Source organism: Eutrigla gurnardus (assembly GCF_963514095.1).
Source record: "Eutrigla gurnardus genome assembly, chromosome: 9".
NCBI classification, from domain to species: domain Eukaryota; kingdom Metazoa; phylum Chordata; class Actinopteri; order Perciformes; family Triglidae; genus Eutrigla; species Eutrigla gurnardus.
In genome coordinates, this window is record NC_139923.1 from 15,773,685 (window position 1) to 15,792,970 (window position 19,286).

At 39.6% G+C, this 19,286-nt stretch overlaps 1 long non-coding RNA gene across 1 annotated transcript; it reads right to left on the reverse strand.

The window, feature by feature from the left end:
* Window positions 1–17,243: 17,243 nt before the first annotated feature.
* On the reverse strand, window positions 17,244–18,604 carry LOC311018607. The gene is made up of 3 exons (XR_014597738.1): window positions 18,500–18,604; window positions 18,280–18,339; window positions 17,244–18,249 (listed from the first exon to the last, which is right to left on the reverse strand). It is a non-coding gene; the product is annotated as an uncharacterized lncRNA (long non-coding RNA).
* Window positions 18,605–19,286: the final 682 nt, after the last annotated feature.

Below are 19,286 nucleotides of genomic sequence, written 5' to 3' on the forward strand. Positions count from 1 at the left end.
GCCCTTTCACAATGTGGCGGTATAAGCAGCACAATCAACATAGAGCTTTGTTCATAAGGAAAACTAATAAAAAATAAATAAATAAAAATCATACACAACATAAAATAAATCTCTCTGCGGTCAAAAGTTCAGCAGGGTGAGAGGTCGGATCTAGATAAATCTCAGGCAAACAAAGCATGGACATCCCGTCATTGAGTTGGCCTCAAGATCCTTCATACTGTAGTTAGTTTGAATTTGCCAAGAGAGGCCAGCTCTGTCAGTCATATCGGACTGATGGGGCGAATGACACTCAACAGTCTGAACTCGGAGCCAGCACTCTCTCCGTGTAAGGTTATGTGTCCGGGTATGACAGGCGTGTAATGAAATTCCTCTCCTCTTTACACTCAGCATCAGTGTCGCTGTGCAGGTCCTGACAGTATCAGCACCGCAGACACACATGCGAGAGGTAGAGAAACGATGGCCAGTTACCGCAACCATACTAGTTGGATAGCCCAAACATAATATAGCAAACTTTTTTGTTGAGACCAAATCCATTTTGTAGAACTATATTTGACAGCACGCACACACATTTTTGTAACTTTGCTTTAACTGAACATATTCACAAAAACATGTCAGAGAAGAATCAGGGATAACATGTTCCCAATATTATTCATCCTAACAAGTATGAAACATTTTATGAATCAGTATCTACTTACAAGAAATCAAAGGTATAATGGATTAATATTCTAGTAAATTATATTAACTCCCACTCCGGTGGCGAGCAGCATCCTCCAGCCTGCCCCACACCTACCGACGGAGCACAGCCAAAGAGGAGAGGGAGACTGAAAAGCCAGGCACTGTGATTACAATATGATATCATAGATGTCTGATGAATTTAGTTGTTCCAGATGTGTTAATGGTTGTTCTTTGATCGCTTGTTTTGGACTTGCAGGTGTTAGAAACTTGCCAGGAGTTTGTGACGACGCTGTCTGACTGTGTTGATGACTGGTGTGGTGAGCCTTGTGTCCCCTACAGTTAGGTGATTATAGGTGTGGCAGCGACCCAGATTGAGAGCACCTGGGTACAGCGCTTTCTTGCAGGATAAAAGGCTAACCTTCAGCATTGTGCTCTCTCTCTCTCTCTCTCTCTCTCTCTCTCTCTCTCTCTCTCTCTTACCTGCGCAAACCACGCCAGCAGCCACAGGCCTTTGGCAGATTTTGCCTATTGTTTTGTTTCTGCTTTGTTGCTTTGATAAGTTACTCTGATTCAATAAATACTTTTAATTTATTGCCATCAGCTCATCAGTCAAGTTTCCAGTTTTAGTTTTTAGTTTGCTGCTGGAAATGATGCTGATGAGAGCGGTGGAAGTAAGCCAAAACAATAACGTTGTGGGCTGTAAAACCAAAACAATGAGCCGGAAGAAGGTAAAACAGCCAACGAAGAACTGAAGAATCAGGATTACAATTCTCTGTAGGGTCTGCACCATGTGCAACTTCTTTTACATTAATAACATGTTACAAATCTCTAATCATTATCTAACCGCTAAGCTACAGCAGCTACGTGAATATTTTGCGTCGTCATTTATGTTTTCCGAAAGATTGTTGAGGACGGGCTTTTGTCACAAAGTATATGCCTCAGCAAAAATCAGGAAGGGAACTGCCTCATAGTGAATAAACATTGTGAACCTGCTGAAAACAGCAGATGGTGGACCCGTTGAAGGGACTCGCCCTGAACAGCTGTATCATCAACAGAAAAAAGAAGGAAGCAAAATGATTGAAGTGACAGACCCCGGGAGATCACCAGACAACTTTTCACTGACACAATTACTGATGGAGAATTAAAAAATAGTGAGCAGCAGGCTTTCTGCTGGACAAGTAAAACAATAAAGTGTCATATTTGTTTGCCAAAAGTTTTCCACATCATTCACATTTGTACTTACAGAAATAGCTGATACCATTGGGATAGTCTGAGTTAGCCAGCCTGCAGGATGTCCGTTGTTAGAATTACTCTGGCTTAGTAAACTGATAAAATGTTGATATTATTGGCTTGCTAGACAGAGGTTGTTCAGATTTCACTTTGTGATGGGTTGGTTTATGGCCACTCAGCAGTTTGGCCAAACTTGACAAACTTGTTGAACGTTTTATATTTAAATACATTCATTCCAATGTGAAATGTTTGAAAATATCTTTAAAGAATGTATTAATTAGGCCTATGCCTAGTGAAATTCCAAACCCTGTTCCCTCGTTGCTTCAACTCTACCATCTGTGTGAGCCCTTGGCAACATCCGAGGAAGCATTCAACATGATGCATGTCAAATTCATGCCTAATGCGTTTTTAGCCCTTATGTCAGGCCCTGATTAGAAGTCATACAGTATGTTCTTTTTAAATGCATAATATGCAAACAATTAATAGAACACATCCTGGAGCAGGGAACAGATGGGTTGTATAACCCAGTGTTTGCGAGGGTGAGCTTTTGTAGCCATCTCTGTTTAGTTCCACCATTAATGATCAGTGGAATGTGGATATTTCTAAATGGTAGGCCTCATTAATTCCACCGCATAGCTCCAGTATACAGATATATTCCACTCCATAGCCTCGGCATACAGGAATGAAACCCAAACCATTATGGGACCGAACCATTAAGTTTGCAATGCTTGCTCAAGTGTCCACTGCACACCATTGAGAGTATGAACTGATTCCTGTCACGAGTATTTTAGTTTGTCTTGGAAAGTTCCCAGTCCCCATGAACCAAAATGTGCTTGCATGTATGTTTCTCCTTCTGTCCAAATGACTCACTTAACAAAGCTGTCCAAATGACTCACTTAACAAAGCTCCTCTCAGTGTGCGAGTGTACTGCAGAGAATGCGACAGAAACTAACTGTTGCCACAGGGAAGCAAGTGGAAGTGAGGCAAGGCTGTGAACAGCTTGCATGGAGGTTGTGAAGTCTGCAGGGGTACGAGGTGGAGTATGTGGGTGTGTATGAGGGTGTGAGGAGAAGGTCGCTTGGTGGGTGGTAGGTTGTAGTTGGTGTATTCGGGTGCTGGAAGGTTGGACGGGTTCCTCATTGAGCTTTCCTGTCCTGCCAGGATTTGAAACACATGAAAAGCACAGTGGCAGCGAGCTGAGCCTGGTCACGATTTATTGGTTGCCACATTTTTACTTCTAGAACGTTAAAAGAAGAAAAAAACAGCAATTAGTCGCTTTTTTATCAACCCTTCCCTGACTGCTCTGCGTACAGTATTCCCTGAATGAATCATGCATTGTGCAATACTGCTGCACTCACAGTGCAGCAGAATTTGTTGGAACTATTGAGAGTGATATGATACTTTTAAAATGAAAGTTCGGCCTCATGCAATAATGGTCTAGGCCTTCTTTGATTGTATTGATATTCAAGGATGAGCTCAGAGGTTAAGGGTGATACGATGAAGTAAATCATCTTCTTATCTGTATGCACTGGACTTCAGCTCTCTATAGCCTACCACCTACTGCTGTAACATGTTATGTCAAAATGTCACAAGTAAAAGAAAATGTTATGTTGAATGAAAAATGCAAAAGATAAGAAAATATTATGATGAAGATTTGATCCTGTGGGTAATTGGCTTCTCCCGCTTTCCCTGTCGGCCATGTGTATTGTATTATTGAACAAAGATGTGTGATGATGACGATTTAATTGACATGCCCGAAATAAATAAATAAATAAATAAACAAAGACACTCCTTCTGTTACTTTTGCAGCATGTGTGCAAGCTCTTGTGTGCTCATACAATTACGTGTTAGTTGTTAATGTTCTATGATATCTTTATAATGATGTACCCTGCATTTGTGTCTCTTGCAGTGTCACCACCTGCAAATTAGATCTCGAGTTGACAGAAACATTGCTATCCAGCTTCAGCATATGAGGGAAAAACATTGAGAATGGCACAAGTAGTGTCAACATGCCTGCCTGGCTTTCTGTGTGGATGTATTGTTTTCATTATGTCTCCGTGGCTTAACAATTCACTCTATTTATTTAGCTATTTAGAGCTTAGCTGAATTAAAATGACTTTAACTGAATAATATATGCCTACGTGTCATATCAGACCTTGACCAGGTGTTATGTAGTTGTACTACTTAAGAATTGTTGCACATTTCACTCTACTGCACCTTGACTATACTTCTTTCTTCTTCTTTCTATGTTGCATATCCAGTGTATGCTAAGGGTGTCTGTTGGTTCATGTTAAGTCACATAAATGATCCATGGTGTGTCTTGTTAGAATATTATTTTCAATACTGTGAGCACCAAATTCCTAATTCCATGAACCCTGAAATAATCGTCTTGGCAAGATACCAGAGATAAGTGAGAAAATATGTATTTCTTTTGTCATTTTGGGTGATGATCCTTTAACGGTGAATAATCACAGCAGGATTCAGTCTCCTGACCGTGGTGACTTTGGCACCATGCTGTTCCCACTCAGGACCACAAGGTCACGGTTCATAAAACCATGAACACACTGCACATGCACTGCACACAGAAATATGGATCATTATTATGGTAAACAATGGGCCTCCCCAAATTTAACTCTGCAGCATTTGGATGCAACATCGGTGTGCAGTATCTTTCTTAAATCAGCTACAGACCTGACAGTGAAAGCACAGACTGTGTGTGAACAGAATGAGAGCACAGCAGCATGTGCAGAGGGGGGGTGGGCTCTGCAAAGCTTCTGCACTACCCCTGCCTTTCACCAGGGGGCCACATTGTGCTTCAATAAATATACCCCCCCCCCCCCCCCCCCTTTTTTTCTTTCCATAAGTCAGATAAACACACCATGAAAACAGAGCTCACCTCCCATCGACTGCTCTGTAAATGTATAGCGCTGTAAGTGGAGAGTGTGCGATGGAAGTGTGTGGGGTGGAAGAAATTTGGATGTATACGTTTCAAAAGAGTAGTCTCAGATTTAGCTGGCCTCTTTGCAGACAGAGAGACACACGCCTCTGCTGCCTCAAAACACTCATTCTCTAACATGGCATCTCTGGTAATGGGAGATTAGTGGCAGAGAAAAGGAGACAGAAAGAGAGAATAGGAAAATGACAGGAGGAGTGAGTGGAAAAGTAGAAGACAGACGGAAACAGGCAGCAGAGGGCCTCGCGTCGAGAGAGATATGGAAGTAGAACTGATCAAGAGACAGAAAACAGAAATATTTAGATTGAGTGACTCATTTATAACATTGTGTTGTGGCCTAATTACAGTGGGTGCTTTTCTGTGCTAGGTGCTATTTTCCCAAATAATGTCACTTGCTGAGTGGCCCTCGGCGTCTGATACCACACACCAAGGCAACCTTAAGTGTCTAACACACCAGGCTTTCAGCTAACTCCAGTGTAAACCCTTCTGTGTTGTTATTAAACATCAGAGCGAATTACTTTGTATAAGAGGCAAGAAAGTCCACATATGGCAGGTGGGGAGGGAGGTTTGAGATAAACAATCATAGGACTATCACCCAGGAGATCGCTGTTTGTGCCACGTGTGAAACCAAAAATCCAGTGTTCAAGTAGAGGGTTGGAGATTGGAGAAAAATACCCCCTATTTATTTTCTATTGGTAAAAACTCTATTTGTCATAGTTGGTAAACTATAAAGAATGGCTATAGCACCAGGTCACTAGGAGGTATGAATATACTTTGTCTCATAGTTTTGAGTTATGATTATGTGAGATGTAGTAGATGTCTTTTGGAAAGACAATGTAGGACCTCGTTTATACTGCCGTAATTCTTTCTATTTCAAGGGAACGCCATTGCATGATGTTTACGCATTGAACAATCAATCATGAATATTGCCTTTAATAAAACTAACCAGTTAGTCTAGATAGGAGTATTTTTCAAGTTTAAGCACCTTGAAAAAAGGCACCGTTGGTTTTGTTTTTTATTCAATGGCTGCCTCCAAGGAGTGCACTTGGTTAAGGACAAAAGCTCTGAGTTTGTTCAATGAAGACGGGATGTCATGAAGGATCTTTAGTTTAAGGGACGTTCTGTAAAATAACTCTTCAGAACTTCATTCATGTTCTGGCAGAAGTGGTGTTTTTCCATATGATAAATAACAATGATTTCATAAGTTAGAGAAACTGGAACTGCATTGGACATGTCGTGCAGCAAAATAATATAATCACATTATTTTATAATTCTAATGGAAATTGGTAATCAAGAATGGATTGCGTGATGAATAATATGAGTGTATTCATACTGAGTAAATGCATAACTGCAGAATATTATTCAAATAAGAAATGTTTTTAAATTAAATAGTATTGTATTAGCAAAGAACAATGTAATGGTAAAATATAGGCATTGCAAAATTAAATGTGCGCCAAGTTGACAACACTGTTTCCTCATTGCTCCTCAGGCTCTGTAGGGTTTGCTGCTGGCCCAGGTACCTAAGCTTGAGGCTGGTAACATTGTCTTATTTTACTGTTGTTTTGTTACATAACTTCTGTACTTTACAAATGCCTATTACACATCAAATGGTTAATTGATGTCAAACATATGAGTACGCTTTTCTCTACACTGTGCATGACTGTGAAGGCTAAGACCCGTATACTAGTCCCGATTAAGGGAAATTTAGTACTACGGTGAGATGTGAGACAGTGATAAACTGCAGGGTTAAAAAGGGCAATCTGCACATACAGTAACAGCATAGTCTCATTTGTCTTGACTTTAAAGGTATAGTGTGACATTTTGTGAAATATTAGTATTATTTACTTGATTTATTGCCAAGAGTTGAATAAAAAGATCACTTCCACTCTCTTGTGCGTTTGTTCAATATGAAGCTGGAGCCAGTTAGCTTCGCTTGGACTGGAGACGGGGACAGTGCTAACTAGATAGCCATGAAGTGCTACATTCTTTTTTGTCTTTTTTGTCATCCCTGTACATCCTTCACAGTCAGACTAGTTGAAATTTTAATGTGATTTATAGGAACTCAGTGGCCGAGACAGAAGGGTGAGGAGGATGGCTTAAGTTTTATGGGGCACTGAAGAGTCCTGCACTGCAGTGTCTGGAGGGACGCATAGTGTATCTGATTCCACTTAGCTGGGTGCTCTCTGTGCCAGTCAGATGCCAACATCACTGCCAGCTTTCGCTCTCCTCCGGCTAACACACTCCCACCACCCTCCTCCTCCTCCCCCTGATGCTGCAAACATGCAAAAGCTTTAGCAACTCTGACCTGAGACAGACAGTAAGGAGAGTGCTGGGAGAGAAAGGTGAGAAGGAGAGGAAGCAAGGGGGAGTCGCTGCAAAAATTAAGAGGAAGAGAGGGGGTGAAGTGGAAAGTAGTAGAGATGGGTGAAGAGTGGATGCGTGGGAAAGAAGGGAAGAACGACAATAACAAAGGCTGAAGGAAGAGTGAGAGAGAGGTTGACAGAGAAATAAATATCTACAGGAGTGAGACAGCTGTTGTTTAAGACCACGGGAGAAAAAAAACAGGAGGTGCAGACACTGATAAGCAGGTCGACTGCACAGCTCAAGCAGAACCTCTGTTTGTACAAATAAAGCCTGCAGGGCTGTTAGAGCGTCTGCGCCTATGTGTGTTTTTTTGTGCGCGCACGCTTGATGCTGGATGCACACGTGCTGCATTTCTGCTTGTGTTTGCATATCCGTGTGCATGGCGGACATTAATATAATTGTCGTAAGCATGCAGCGACGGGTGGGTGGGATGTGTGAGGGGGGGAGCAGCTGTGTATCTGAAGGCTGACCCCATGTTGCAGTCGAGAGCAAGCCGGAAGACTGGAATATGTTCAGTTCAGCATTAACTAGTGTGTCTGTGAATGGTTATTTGTGCATCAAGCGTGAGCAAATAAAGAGTTATTTTTTGTGTCTGTGTGTGAATGCAAGTGTAATTTGAGGGAATAATGCTGCTCTTTTTTTGGACGCAACAGGGCTGTGTTTAAACATCACTTCCTTTTGTTTATGCCACGGGCGACGTGTTGTCCATGGAAGAGAGCCCCAGCCAACTTTGCTGACGCAAGGTCAAACACACAGGCATGAGCCCCGGGTTGCTTTGAAACAGATGTTACCCCCACGCACTGACACCCCGCTCCCCTTCTCCCTCACACCCAAACTCCCACACAGATCTATTGCCTATGACAGCGTAGTGTTTGGGTCTGATAAAATTCAAATGACAGACTACACAGATGTCACTCTCCGACCAAAGTGTATGCCTCTGGATGTAAAACCATCCGCTGCATCTTAAAACATGACAGGCCCGAGACCCTCACATGCCCTGCTGTCACTCATCAGAATGGCTTTAAACAAGAACAGAACTTTTTTTATTTTAAACGTTTGGTCACATCTTTTCATGGTTGTCTAAACAGGGCAAACATCAGATTCTCTCTGTGTTGGTCCAGCATGGCTTAAAGCAACATGAAACACGTTTAATGTAAAGCTTGGGCAGTGATTTTTATCCCAGTGCATCCATTAAACCAGATAGATCAAACACAAGAGAGACAAACAAACAAACAAAAAAGTTATTATTTAGCCTTTTGCCTGCATGAGAATTAAAATAAACACATAAGGACACATGTAGTAGCTGTCATTAGTAGCTGTCCTTATTAAGTTAGATGTTATGCAAGTGACAAGACTCATCTCCCTATATGTAGAAGCTTTCACTTGAATGCCTTAAATCGGAGGTCTTCGATGTTTTTCAGGCAGAGGATCCATTGGCTTATTGTGACACGGTGGAAGGACCCCCTATTACACATCATATAAAATTGTGTTGCTTATTAAACAGGGCCAATAATAATGTGTAGTACAGCTTAAAGTAAAAGTACTTTGTATACAATGCTAATTCATCAAAATTATTGTTGACAGATTCATATATTTATAGAGCAAATAAATTGGCATTTCTACATCACAATTTCACTACATAACATTTCACAAATAGAACGATTTATATTTGCCAATTATAGGTTATATTCATGTTGTGTTCTGTTCATGTGTATATTTTTGACATATTTACATTTTTGGAAGAAAAAAAGTTTGGAATCAAATAATTCTGGTGACCCCCTGCAGTAACTCTGCGGACCCCCGAGGGGTCGCGGACCCCCTGTTGAAGATCTCTGCCTTAAAGGTTCCTAACAGATCAACTAAAAACAAGTTATGGATCCTTTTAATTTTTTTTTAAATCTCCATTCATCCCTTGGGAATACATGCATATCATATGAGTAAACATACAGTATTTGATACAGCAAAGATTGTGCGTGATGTTTATAGATCTTTGGCATTGGCTCAATCATGTTTTTTGTGATCATTCAGCCATGGAACATCTACATTCAAAACTGCTGAATTCCAGTGTCTATTTAACAGCCACACATTCTGCTGAAATGTCCTTGTGTAAGACACTAACCTTGTACCTGCTTGTTCATTATGGGAAGGCTCAAACAGTAAAGTCTACAAAATGCAGGGTAGTTACTGTTTAATGTTCCTATATTTTGAAATCAAATATACCTGCATGTCACTTCCTTAAATCTAATTGTTTCTTAACTCACACTGTCAACAATATTCACAACAGCCAGGCGGTAATCAGGATATTATACATGACACTATGCAAATGTATGGGAGCTTGAAAATGAATACTTGCAAATCCAGGTTTTATAGATTTAATCCTTTTGCAACTTTTGCAAGGGCAGCCGAATACTGCGTACTTTTGATAGTTATTAATTCCCCTCATGCAAGTGAACATCATATGTCATATATCACATGTCAGCTTTTAATAAGATACAAATTCAGCTCACTCACTGCCTGTGTGCTACCAATTTTGATAAAAAGGCACCTTCCATTTCAACCCCTGCGGCCAACAAATTCAGAAGAGATACATGATACGGAGTAAGAAGTTGGAAGTTCTAGGCCACCCTCTCAACCTACCAAATCCTCATTTCATCACTCGAGATCAAACCTCAAAACAATTAAATATGTACTAGTTAGTACTGTTATAGGCTGTGACTCACTTTATAAAAACATGGCAACGGTAAATGTGTTTGCTGTCTGACTAAATGGTAGAATGGGTAAGCCGTGTAATCTGAGTGACATTGAAGGTGTTAGTTGGTGCTAGTACCGTTAGCAGCCATCGCGGAAAGCGGCTAACCACCTGGGGCTTGCGTGCACAGCAGTGTTTACAGTGAGAAAATAGAACGTGTGTGATATTATTGAGTCGGTGAGGACTGAGAGCACCTTGTTGATTGCATGCTTGAAAGGAATAAGAAGGTTGTAAAAGCATAAACGGGGCCCATCACGGTAGAAAACACTTCTTGGTCCAATAGCTTCCTAATACTTAGTAGAACTGCCAGAGGGGAACTGGTGTGCAGCTGTGAATAGATTTCTAGAGAGGACTGTGTAATTTGGTACTAATTATACAGTAAATGGCGACAGTTTTCAATTGTTACACTGATAATTCATTCCAATTAATATTTGGCATGGCCTAGAGTCTTATTCTGCACAGCAGGGATTTCTGCATGCTCAGCTACATGTAAAAAAAAAAAGGAAAAAAAAGTCCTCCGAGGTTGAGATTTACAGGCGACATACAGTTCAGCAAATACAAAGAATCAACTCTCCAATTCAAACTAAAATTATAGTAATTTTCCAATTATTGTAATATGTGTTTGATTTGTGGGTGAATATCACGGTTCTGCTTAAAATCAGTATAATCTGTGTTGCATTCGTTCTCAAATCCCAAGTCCCCACATCAGATACATTCTGGGATCAGATTCATTTTCCCATTTGCGGCCTAAGGGGAGTGCATTGCTGTCTGTGACAGTGTCTTTTTGCTACCACCCACCACCACCAAATCTTTCAAATCCATTACATATAGAGCTTTAATATTTGCTTGGGTTTAAATAGATTACTGCCAGCTTTCTAATTACTGAGATGACAGCATTTTCTAGAATATTCACTCAATTGTGTTCTTCTGCTTCTCATGTGTCATTCATTGGCTCTCTCTTATGAACTCAAATAAATGGATACTGCGCTCCATTTTAACTTTAAAGTTATCTAAGCTGTGTGGAATTGAGGAAAAACAGTATATGGGACCTTTAATTTGTAGCAAGTTACACAGGGCATGCAAAATAATGCCACATTTTATAACCACATATGCTATTCTGACTGTGAAAAGACGCATAACTGACCCGAGACCGGATTATATGGGACAAAAATATCTTATTTCTATTCTATTATTATTAGAATATGGTTATTTTTGAGTGATAAGTATTTAAAGGTGTTATTGATAACATTGATAAGTAGATGTCACACTCACACTTCCCCTTCCGTTGCATTCACGTCACAACACAGCTGTTGCTCGAAATGCATGCGCCCTCAAGGGGTTGCCACCCTCAAGGGGTTGCCAGTTCGTTGCACAACCTGCGTTTTCATGGTCGATTGGATTGACACTCAGACAGACTCGGTCATGTCAAGTGATGCATCTTTCAAGTGGTATGAATTCATTTTGCAACATGTAGCTATACATTTGGATTACTTTGTTCGGTGGTGTTTCAAAATTCATGTAACGTCAAACTCAGCCATTTTTCCGTTTTTTTCCACAATAACTGGCAACCCAAAGACTCTTGATCCCTGACTATGCAGAGATACCACCTGATAACAACGCTGTTATTCTATTGGCTCACAAGCCTTGCTAGAAGCCACAGCCACACGTCACTCATCTACACAAAGCATTCATTTTGGACCCATACTGTGATTCTGCACCTTTCTAAAAGCTCTGTGGCTGTATTTTTTTTTTTTTTAATATTCATTAACATAAAAATGTTATCAATATGACGTTGGCATCGAGTTAGAACTGTTTTGTTGCATTGTTTTGCCTGTTATTATAGACTGATTTATTCATGTTTAGATAATTGTGCCGTATGTCCTGTAGAGGGAGCTCCTTGTTTATTTTGCTGCTTGTTGTGCTGTAAAAACAGAAAGTGAGAATGCAGAGAGCTAGCTTGGGAGACACGGTTTTTACCGTGTCGGACCGTGGATTTACCGTGTTATTGATTCTGACCGCGGCTGCGATTATCAGCTAGCTACATTCTGCACTAACACGGATTAAGAAAAATATGTTTTTGCTGTATCATGTGCATAATGCAACACTCAAACAAGCTAAGTATTGTTCCAATGTTGATTACTAGTTTAGACATCATTTTCCAGGAGGCTCAATGACACTAGTGTGCTTGGTATCGTGTTATGGACTGCTCCCTGGGGAAAAAACTACTTTGTATTCACTGAGCAGCATATATGCTATTTCATGAATGAATAGCCAAAATGGAATCAAATGCATTGGAAAAACTCTTGAGCCAAGCATTGTGCTTTTATAATTTTTTGTTAGACATGAGGGGATGTGCAAAATAGAGATCTGGCTGTGAGTACCTTGAAAAGCTGCGCTGAGGCCGGAGTTTCTCAAGTACAAGTAGGTATCTTATAATAAAAGTATGTAAACTGTCTCATGATGTTTCTTTCTTCTCGTTAACAATTTGCATTACCTGCAAGATGAAACTCCCACACACAAATTCAAGCTACGGGTGTATGTATATATATATATATATATATATATATATATATATGTATCTTGAATTTGTGTGTGGGAGTTTCATCTTTCCGGCGCACCAAGATCTGTTCATGTGGGCGGATTTTGTATTATTATTTTCATTATATTTATATTTTTACATGTATTGTATTTATATTTGATTTATATATTTCTTATATATATATATAATTATATATGTTTACGATGGTCACCATTACCATCGTCACCATTATTATTTTTTAAAGGGGGTGGAGAAGGGGAGGATCAAAAAACCTGATCACGTTTTTCCTTCAATGCCAATTGCTGATAAGCCACGTTAGCAGATACCGACGGTTTTCCTTTCCTTTTGTTTTGTGTGGCAGCTGGAATACAAGGCTCCAGACCGACTTTCATCACTGTCCTGCAAATTATTTCAACCATCTCAAAGTCTCAAAGTTGCATTTGCAGCAATGCAAAGCAAAGAAGCACAGGTAAAAAACAACAACACATTTTTGTTTTGCGAGACAGCCAGCCCTATAACTTTCAGCCCTATTTCATAACTTCATTTGTAAGCCATCTGTTAGAATTTGCTGCATTGTCAGAACCAGGAAAGAGTACAGTATGACAAAGTATGAGTGGAATCAGTTGTTTTTTTTTCCCACAAAGCCCCCACTTTAGTTTAAGAGGAGACACAATATGATTCATAAAGGGAATGACTCATTTGCCAAGTGTGTGTGTGTGTGTTGGCCTGTCGTCAGATGACGCTGCACATGAAGCATAAACAAATGCACCAAATAACTCTGCATATGGGAGTGAAACCTAAATCCTATTTCCGGTCTGGCTGATGTTGAATGCTCATGCCTGTCTCTTTACCTCTCTCTACCGCTGACCTGAGCCTCGGTTAGTGAGGGACACTAAACCAAGCAAAATGCGCTGTAGCCCCATTATGTCACTTCTCTTCTCTGTATAATGTATTCATGCTACACAATGTTTTCTCCTTCCGAACTACTGTCTCATACCGTGTACAACACCTTTTTATATCTTAAACACAGCATCACTCGATGCAAAAGCCTCTTCTTTTTGGACGTGGCATAAAAGCACGAGTTGAACAGGGACGTGTCTGAGTCACAAGTCCAGTTAACACTTGTTACTGTCACAGAGGTGATTCTGCTGTCACTTTCACTTGTTGTAGAACAGTGTGGCTCCGTCATGTTATTTTATACAGAGCAACATCTGGAAATCACCATGGATAAGATAGAACTGTAGTCTTCAGGGGAAATGTAGCAGGAAGAATAAGGATAACATAGTCTTTATCTTCTTCTGCTTACTCAAAACCAACAACAATTTAGTCTGCATTGAGGGTTGCAGGAGACTCACATCTGCATTTTTACAAAACCAGATCCATAATCAAAGCATATGATTGAAAATGCTGCCTGCATGCTGTTACCATCCATGTTTCTGAGTGTGAAATGCTGCTTTGAACCGTGTTCTGACAATGTACTGTACATTTAATAACACAAGACAACTCTTCGCTGCTGTGATCGCCAACAGCTGTCTGCTCTGAGTGCATGCACCATCACTCTATTTATGTTGCTTAACCACACTCTCGCTACGCACACATCATGCTATTCATAATGATATACTGACATAATGCTGCGCACTGAAACCCAGGCTTTGCCATTTTGATGCAGAACATGGGCTTAACCCTCCCGCTATCCCAGGGGGCAATTTGACCCCATTTAACTTATGCTTGATATTCAGTGAGTTTTCCTGATTGCATGGGGGTAAATAGGTAGAAATTAACATAGGTTTTTTAATGTCCTGTACACACAAGTGTTAACTTCCAAAAAATAGAAAGTTATCATGGTCCAGCTTCCCACTTGAACATCCAGGTAGACTTAGCGGTGCTAATGTATGAGATTTTGCCATGATTTGTCTATGTTTTGATAGTCACGTAGTCTGGCTGAATGAACGTGTGGTAAGGAGGGGGTTATGTTTTATTTAATGGGTTATTTAGGTTGTCAACAAAGAAACATGAAGTACCTGAAGCATAAACCTCGGTAGCAATTTTGATTATAATTATTTTCTGATGGTTTAAATTGCTGAGGTCAAATTGACCTGAAGGATAACAGATGTTAAAAAATTCAAGGGTAACAGGAGGGTTGAAGTGGGGCCTTAGTCCCAATCATCATGGGAAGGACGTCATGTCCTTGCTGCAACATTACTAGCTAAATCACGAACCTGGTATTATTTTCACCTATTTTCACTATTCTGTGTGAGTCCTGACACTCTAGCAGGAACTACCCAATAAGCACCTCTGAGTACTACAGACATTTTGTCTGTGGACAGAATTTGTTTTACCACATGTGATGAGATATTCAGATATTTAACTGGATTACATTTACATTTCATATTAATAAGTGTCTCTAGTGTCCATGTTGAAATCCCATTGAGATCTGATCGATCAAGCTCTCCATTACGTATTTCTGCCAATGAGTGATGTCCAGGTCAGGGTAATAACCATCCAATGAAATAAACTGCCTGCTTGTGTGTGTGCCATTTAAATAGGTTTGGATTGTACACATGCATATCGTTATTGATGTGTGTATATGTTGATGTGTGTACATGTTGGTGTGGGCAAGTCGAGAAGTAACTGGGGTTGTTTTGACTTCCACTCAGTGGAAGCAGACTGGGAGTTGGAATTTTCACTAGTCAGGAAAATGCCCAGCAAGTAGTGGGTGAGAGCAGGAGGGCTGACACACACTCACTGCCCTGTTGAAATGTAAATTGAATACTAGCAGCCAATGCCACAGTCCCAATTTAATGGTCACTCCAGAAACACTGGAGAATGGAAAGGAGACTGCATGTTGCTGCACTGAGGGCTAATTGAGGCAACCATACACAGGAGTTGAATTTACACTCCATTTAAATTCATGAATGTAAACAGGATTTATGCAACTAAACCCTTAAGCAGGCTTCCAGGTCTGAAAAGTGAATAGTAGCCATCAGGGGGCGACTAAAGACGGGAAGTCTGGTTGCATAGAAGTCAATGAGAAGTGACTTCTCACTTGATTTATTACCTCAGTAAATATTATAAACATGAGTTTATGTGTTTTGTAAATGACGGTTCCGTTTTGTGTCAAATAGAATATCAAGCAGGGTATTGCTTTCATTGCCTTGTGATTGACAGGTTGCTACCATTGCATTGTCTTGTCTGGGTCTAGGCAATTTAACCCGTTCACAGTGTGTTTTGAGCTCATGAACATTTTAGTTTGATCAGCAAATAAGTTTAATGTCAGGGCCCTCAATGAGTTATCAGTGCAGTGTAATGTTTCACCTTAAACAGTAACAATTAATATCAAAGGTGGACAAAAAAATGTTCCTCAGGAAATGTAATTTGTTTTATTTATCTTTAATATCACCAGAATAACCATGCCTCTCTGTATAGTCCACGAGGCAGTAACAGAACAACAGTAAAACAATCTGCATGTCTCTTGTACAGTAAGTCTATGATGGCTTGTAATGAAAATAATTATTGTATTGACAACAAATTATTGAGATGGCCAAGTAATATATAATATAACACAATTATGTTTGTTAGTTTGATCACTTGGTCCTTTTATTTTATGTCTCATGTTTTTACTCATTTGATGTGTTTTTATACCTCTGCATGTATTTTATGTTTTATTCCCATCTTTATGGCATGGTGTTTTAATTAATTATGTGTGAAAGAGAGTCGGTAAAAGTGTTTTGCAGCGGACGCATGCAAAGGAGACAGCCGATCAACAGGACAGTTTTTAGTGTTCAATTTGAATCCCTTTTAATTATTTAACATTTTAATTGCTGTTTTAGATCATTTTAATGGATTATTTAAACTGTAATTGCTGGTGTTTTCTTAACATTGGTGCTCCTCTTTTTGCTGGTATTCTTAGAAAAAAGAACCTCATACCATTGTGTGACATACCCAGGTTATTTTGGCAAAATGCCTGACAGACGACATTTCTTGTTTTTAAAGTGTGAAAGTTCGGTATAGTGGGGCAGGAGCAGGAGCCCAAGAGTGTGAATTGGGGAAGTCTGACTCACGAAGAAAAATACTGTGTTCAAAACACCATCTTGCCTTGTTTGTACAACTCAGGAATCGCTTTCATGCAGAATTATATTAGGCTATGTCTTTTCCTTCAGAAAGACTTATTATGGATTTATTTCCAGCCCAAACCAACGCAAGTTGTTACAAAGCAGCAAGCAGAAGGTTACATGTAGCAATTTATGTTTGTAATAGTGTTTGCAGTGTTTCCTATTCTTTTCACCTCATGCACTTTGTATCGCTACACTGTAAACTATTGTCTTGTAAATTAACAGTAAAATACTGGCAGCAGGGTTGCCAGCATTCTACTGTTATTTTTACAGTTCACCTACTGTTATCTACTTTACAGTATGTTACTGTGATAAAAACCACATACTGAATTACAGTACAATGCTGTATCTCCTTGATTTGACAGTAAAATACTGGCAGCAGGGTTGCCAGCATTCTACTGTTATTTTTACAGTTCACCTACTGTTATCTACTTTACAGTATGTCACTGTGATAAAACCACATACTGAATTACAGTGCAATACTTTATTTCCTTGATTTTTACAGTAGACTAAAACAGTATAGTGCTGTATGAATTCACAGTATAACAGTGCTAGGTAGTTGCAAGGTAGTTTAAAATACAGCCATTAAAAATGTGTACAAGAAGAGACTTAGAAAATATAAGTTATATAACCTTTATTTTAAAATTATCACAGCAATATGTATGTACCTATGTACAATGGAGCTGAAACGGCTTGTTGCTCTCAAGGTCAAGGTTAAATACATAATACATACAAAACTATCTGCAATGGAACACTGATTTTCAGTTAAGTTATTTAAAGTGCTTGCATTGAAACTCTGAGTTGTGCTAAAATTAAACATAATAATAAAATATAGAATAAAAATAAATAATAAAAAACAAACGAAGGCTCTGAGTCCTCAAAGAATAACTGAGATCCAAGATCTCTAAGAAAAACCAAGATTTTGCTGACTGTTCTATAGACAATGGCATCAAAAGGCAAAACAGAACATGTATATTATACGACAGCATGTCCTGGGACAAGTGAACATACAGTATCATCCCTGCTTGTTTACTGTAGCTGCACACACGTTTTTCTGCAGCGTTCAACAATATAAATATCCAAGTTTTTTAAGTGCAATATAACATATTTAGTCAATGGAACGAGAACACATACATAACTGTAAACAAAAAATGGGCAAAAACAGTGACTGCGACGATGACTCACTCACCAACCTATACAAAATTCCACTGAAAGTCCATTAGATTCTTCAGAAGTGTGGACACATGGGGATTGACTGTGACCAACTTCTTCTCGACAACTTTTCCTGTTGTCTTGGAGATAATCTTTCCCCGGCTGGCCTTGGACCCTCTCTCTGGGATGATCCCGATGAAGTGCCTGAAAACACAGTAGTCTGAGATTAGAGGGATAGCAATAATGTCTGCTACTATATAAAGAGGACTGGGTGATATGGACATAATCAAATCAAAATACCTTTGACCAAAGACAACCCTAAAAGAGTGTTCACTCACAATTTCATGTCAGAATGATTGCTTTGAAAAAGGTCTGTTAGGTAACACAAGTCTTACCTTTGAATGAACTCAAGAGTGCAGGCAGCCTCCTCTTGGTCCTGCAGGTTGAAGATATAGTACAGGGAAAACAGCAGGCCCTGTCACAAAGGTGGGCTGGATGCCCTCACACAGGACATGACCTTCAAGGCTGATCATCCAGCGTCCAGTATTCACACGCTCTGTTCCCCCTCAAACGTGAAATAAGAGTGATATCAGTATTGAAAATCCTGGATAAATATCTCTACTTGGAAGAACATTCATGCTTTGTTGCGATACAGAGAACTCACTTATCAACTTAAAAGCTCATCTGATATGAAATATACAGTATGTCCATTACTAAATACATACAGAGGAGGATTAGACGAGGAGTCAGTGGTAAGGTGAGGGTCTTCTCGACGTCATCAACTGTGGCAGACAACTGTAGGGCACAGACAATATAATCGTAGTGAGAACAGTTTCGTAAGAACTACTGTAATGGAGATTTTTCACATTTTTTCAACTTCTGGTTTTATTTTTACCAATCTTTTTATCTTTGTAATTTAACTTTTTTTATATACAGTGTCCATGAGTCTGAGAAAGGCTGTCCAGTCACCGCATGGCAAGTTAAGATGACCATATACTGATTAATCACGGTTTAACTAAAATAAAATAGTATGATAGCAAGCAAACATCATCAAACAAATAAAATATAGTTCAACTTACCCTGTGATTTGCTCATGAAATGCAGGATTAAAATGGATGTTCCAAGAAATGAAAGACCAGAGTTGGCTTAATGACTCCAACGTGTTCCCAGGTGTTGTAGCGTGTCTCCTTCAGAAATACAGTAATGTTCCGTATTTGCGCGGCCTCTCTGCTGTTGATTCTAACATCACTCCCAGAATGCAATGCTGTTTACGGTATATTACAGTATTTTATGGGAAACGGCAAGCTACCTACAAATATTGCCCAGAATGCATTGTTTTCTACAGTATAATACCTTTTTAATGGGAAACAGTATGTAACTGTCAGAATTTGGCTGTTTTCTTACAGCAATTTGTTACAGTGTAGTGTAGGCTACTTATGGCTAGTGTACTTATGGCTAGTGTACTGACTTTAATGATACTTGTTAACTGTTTTCTGTTGAAATAAGACACCT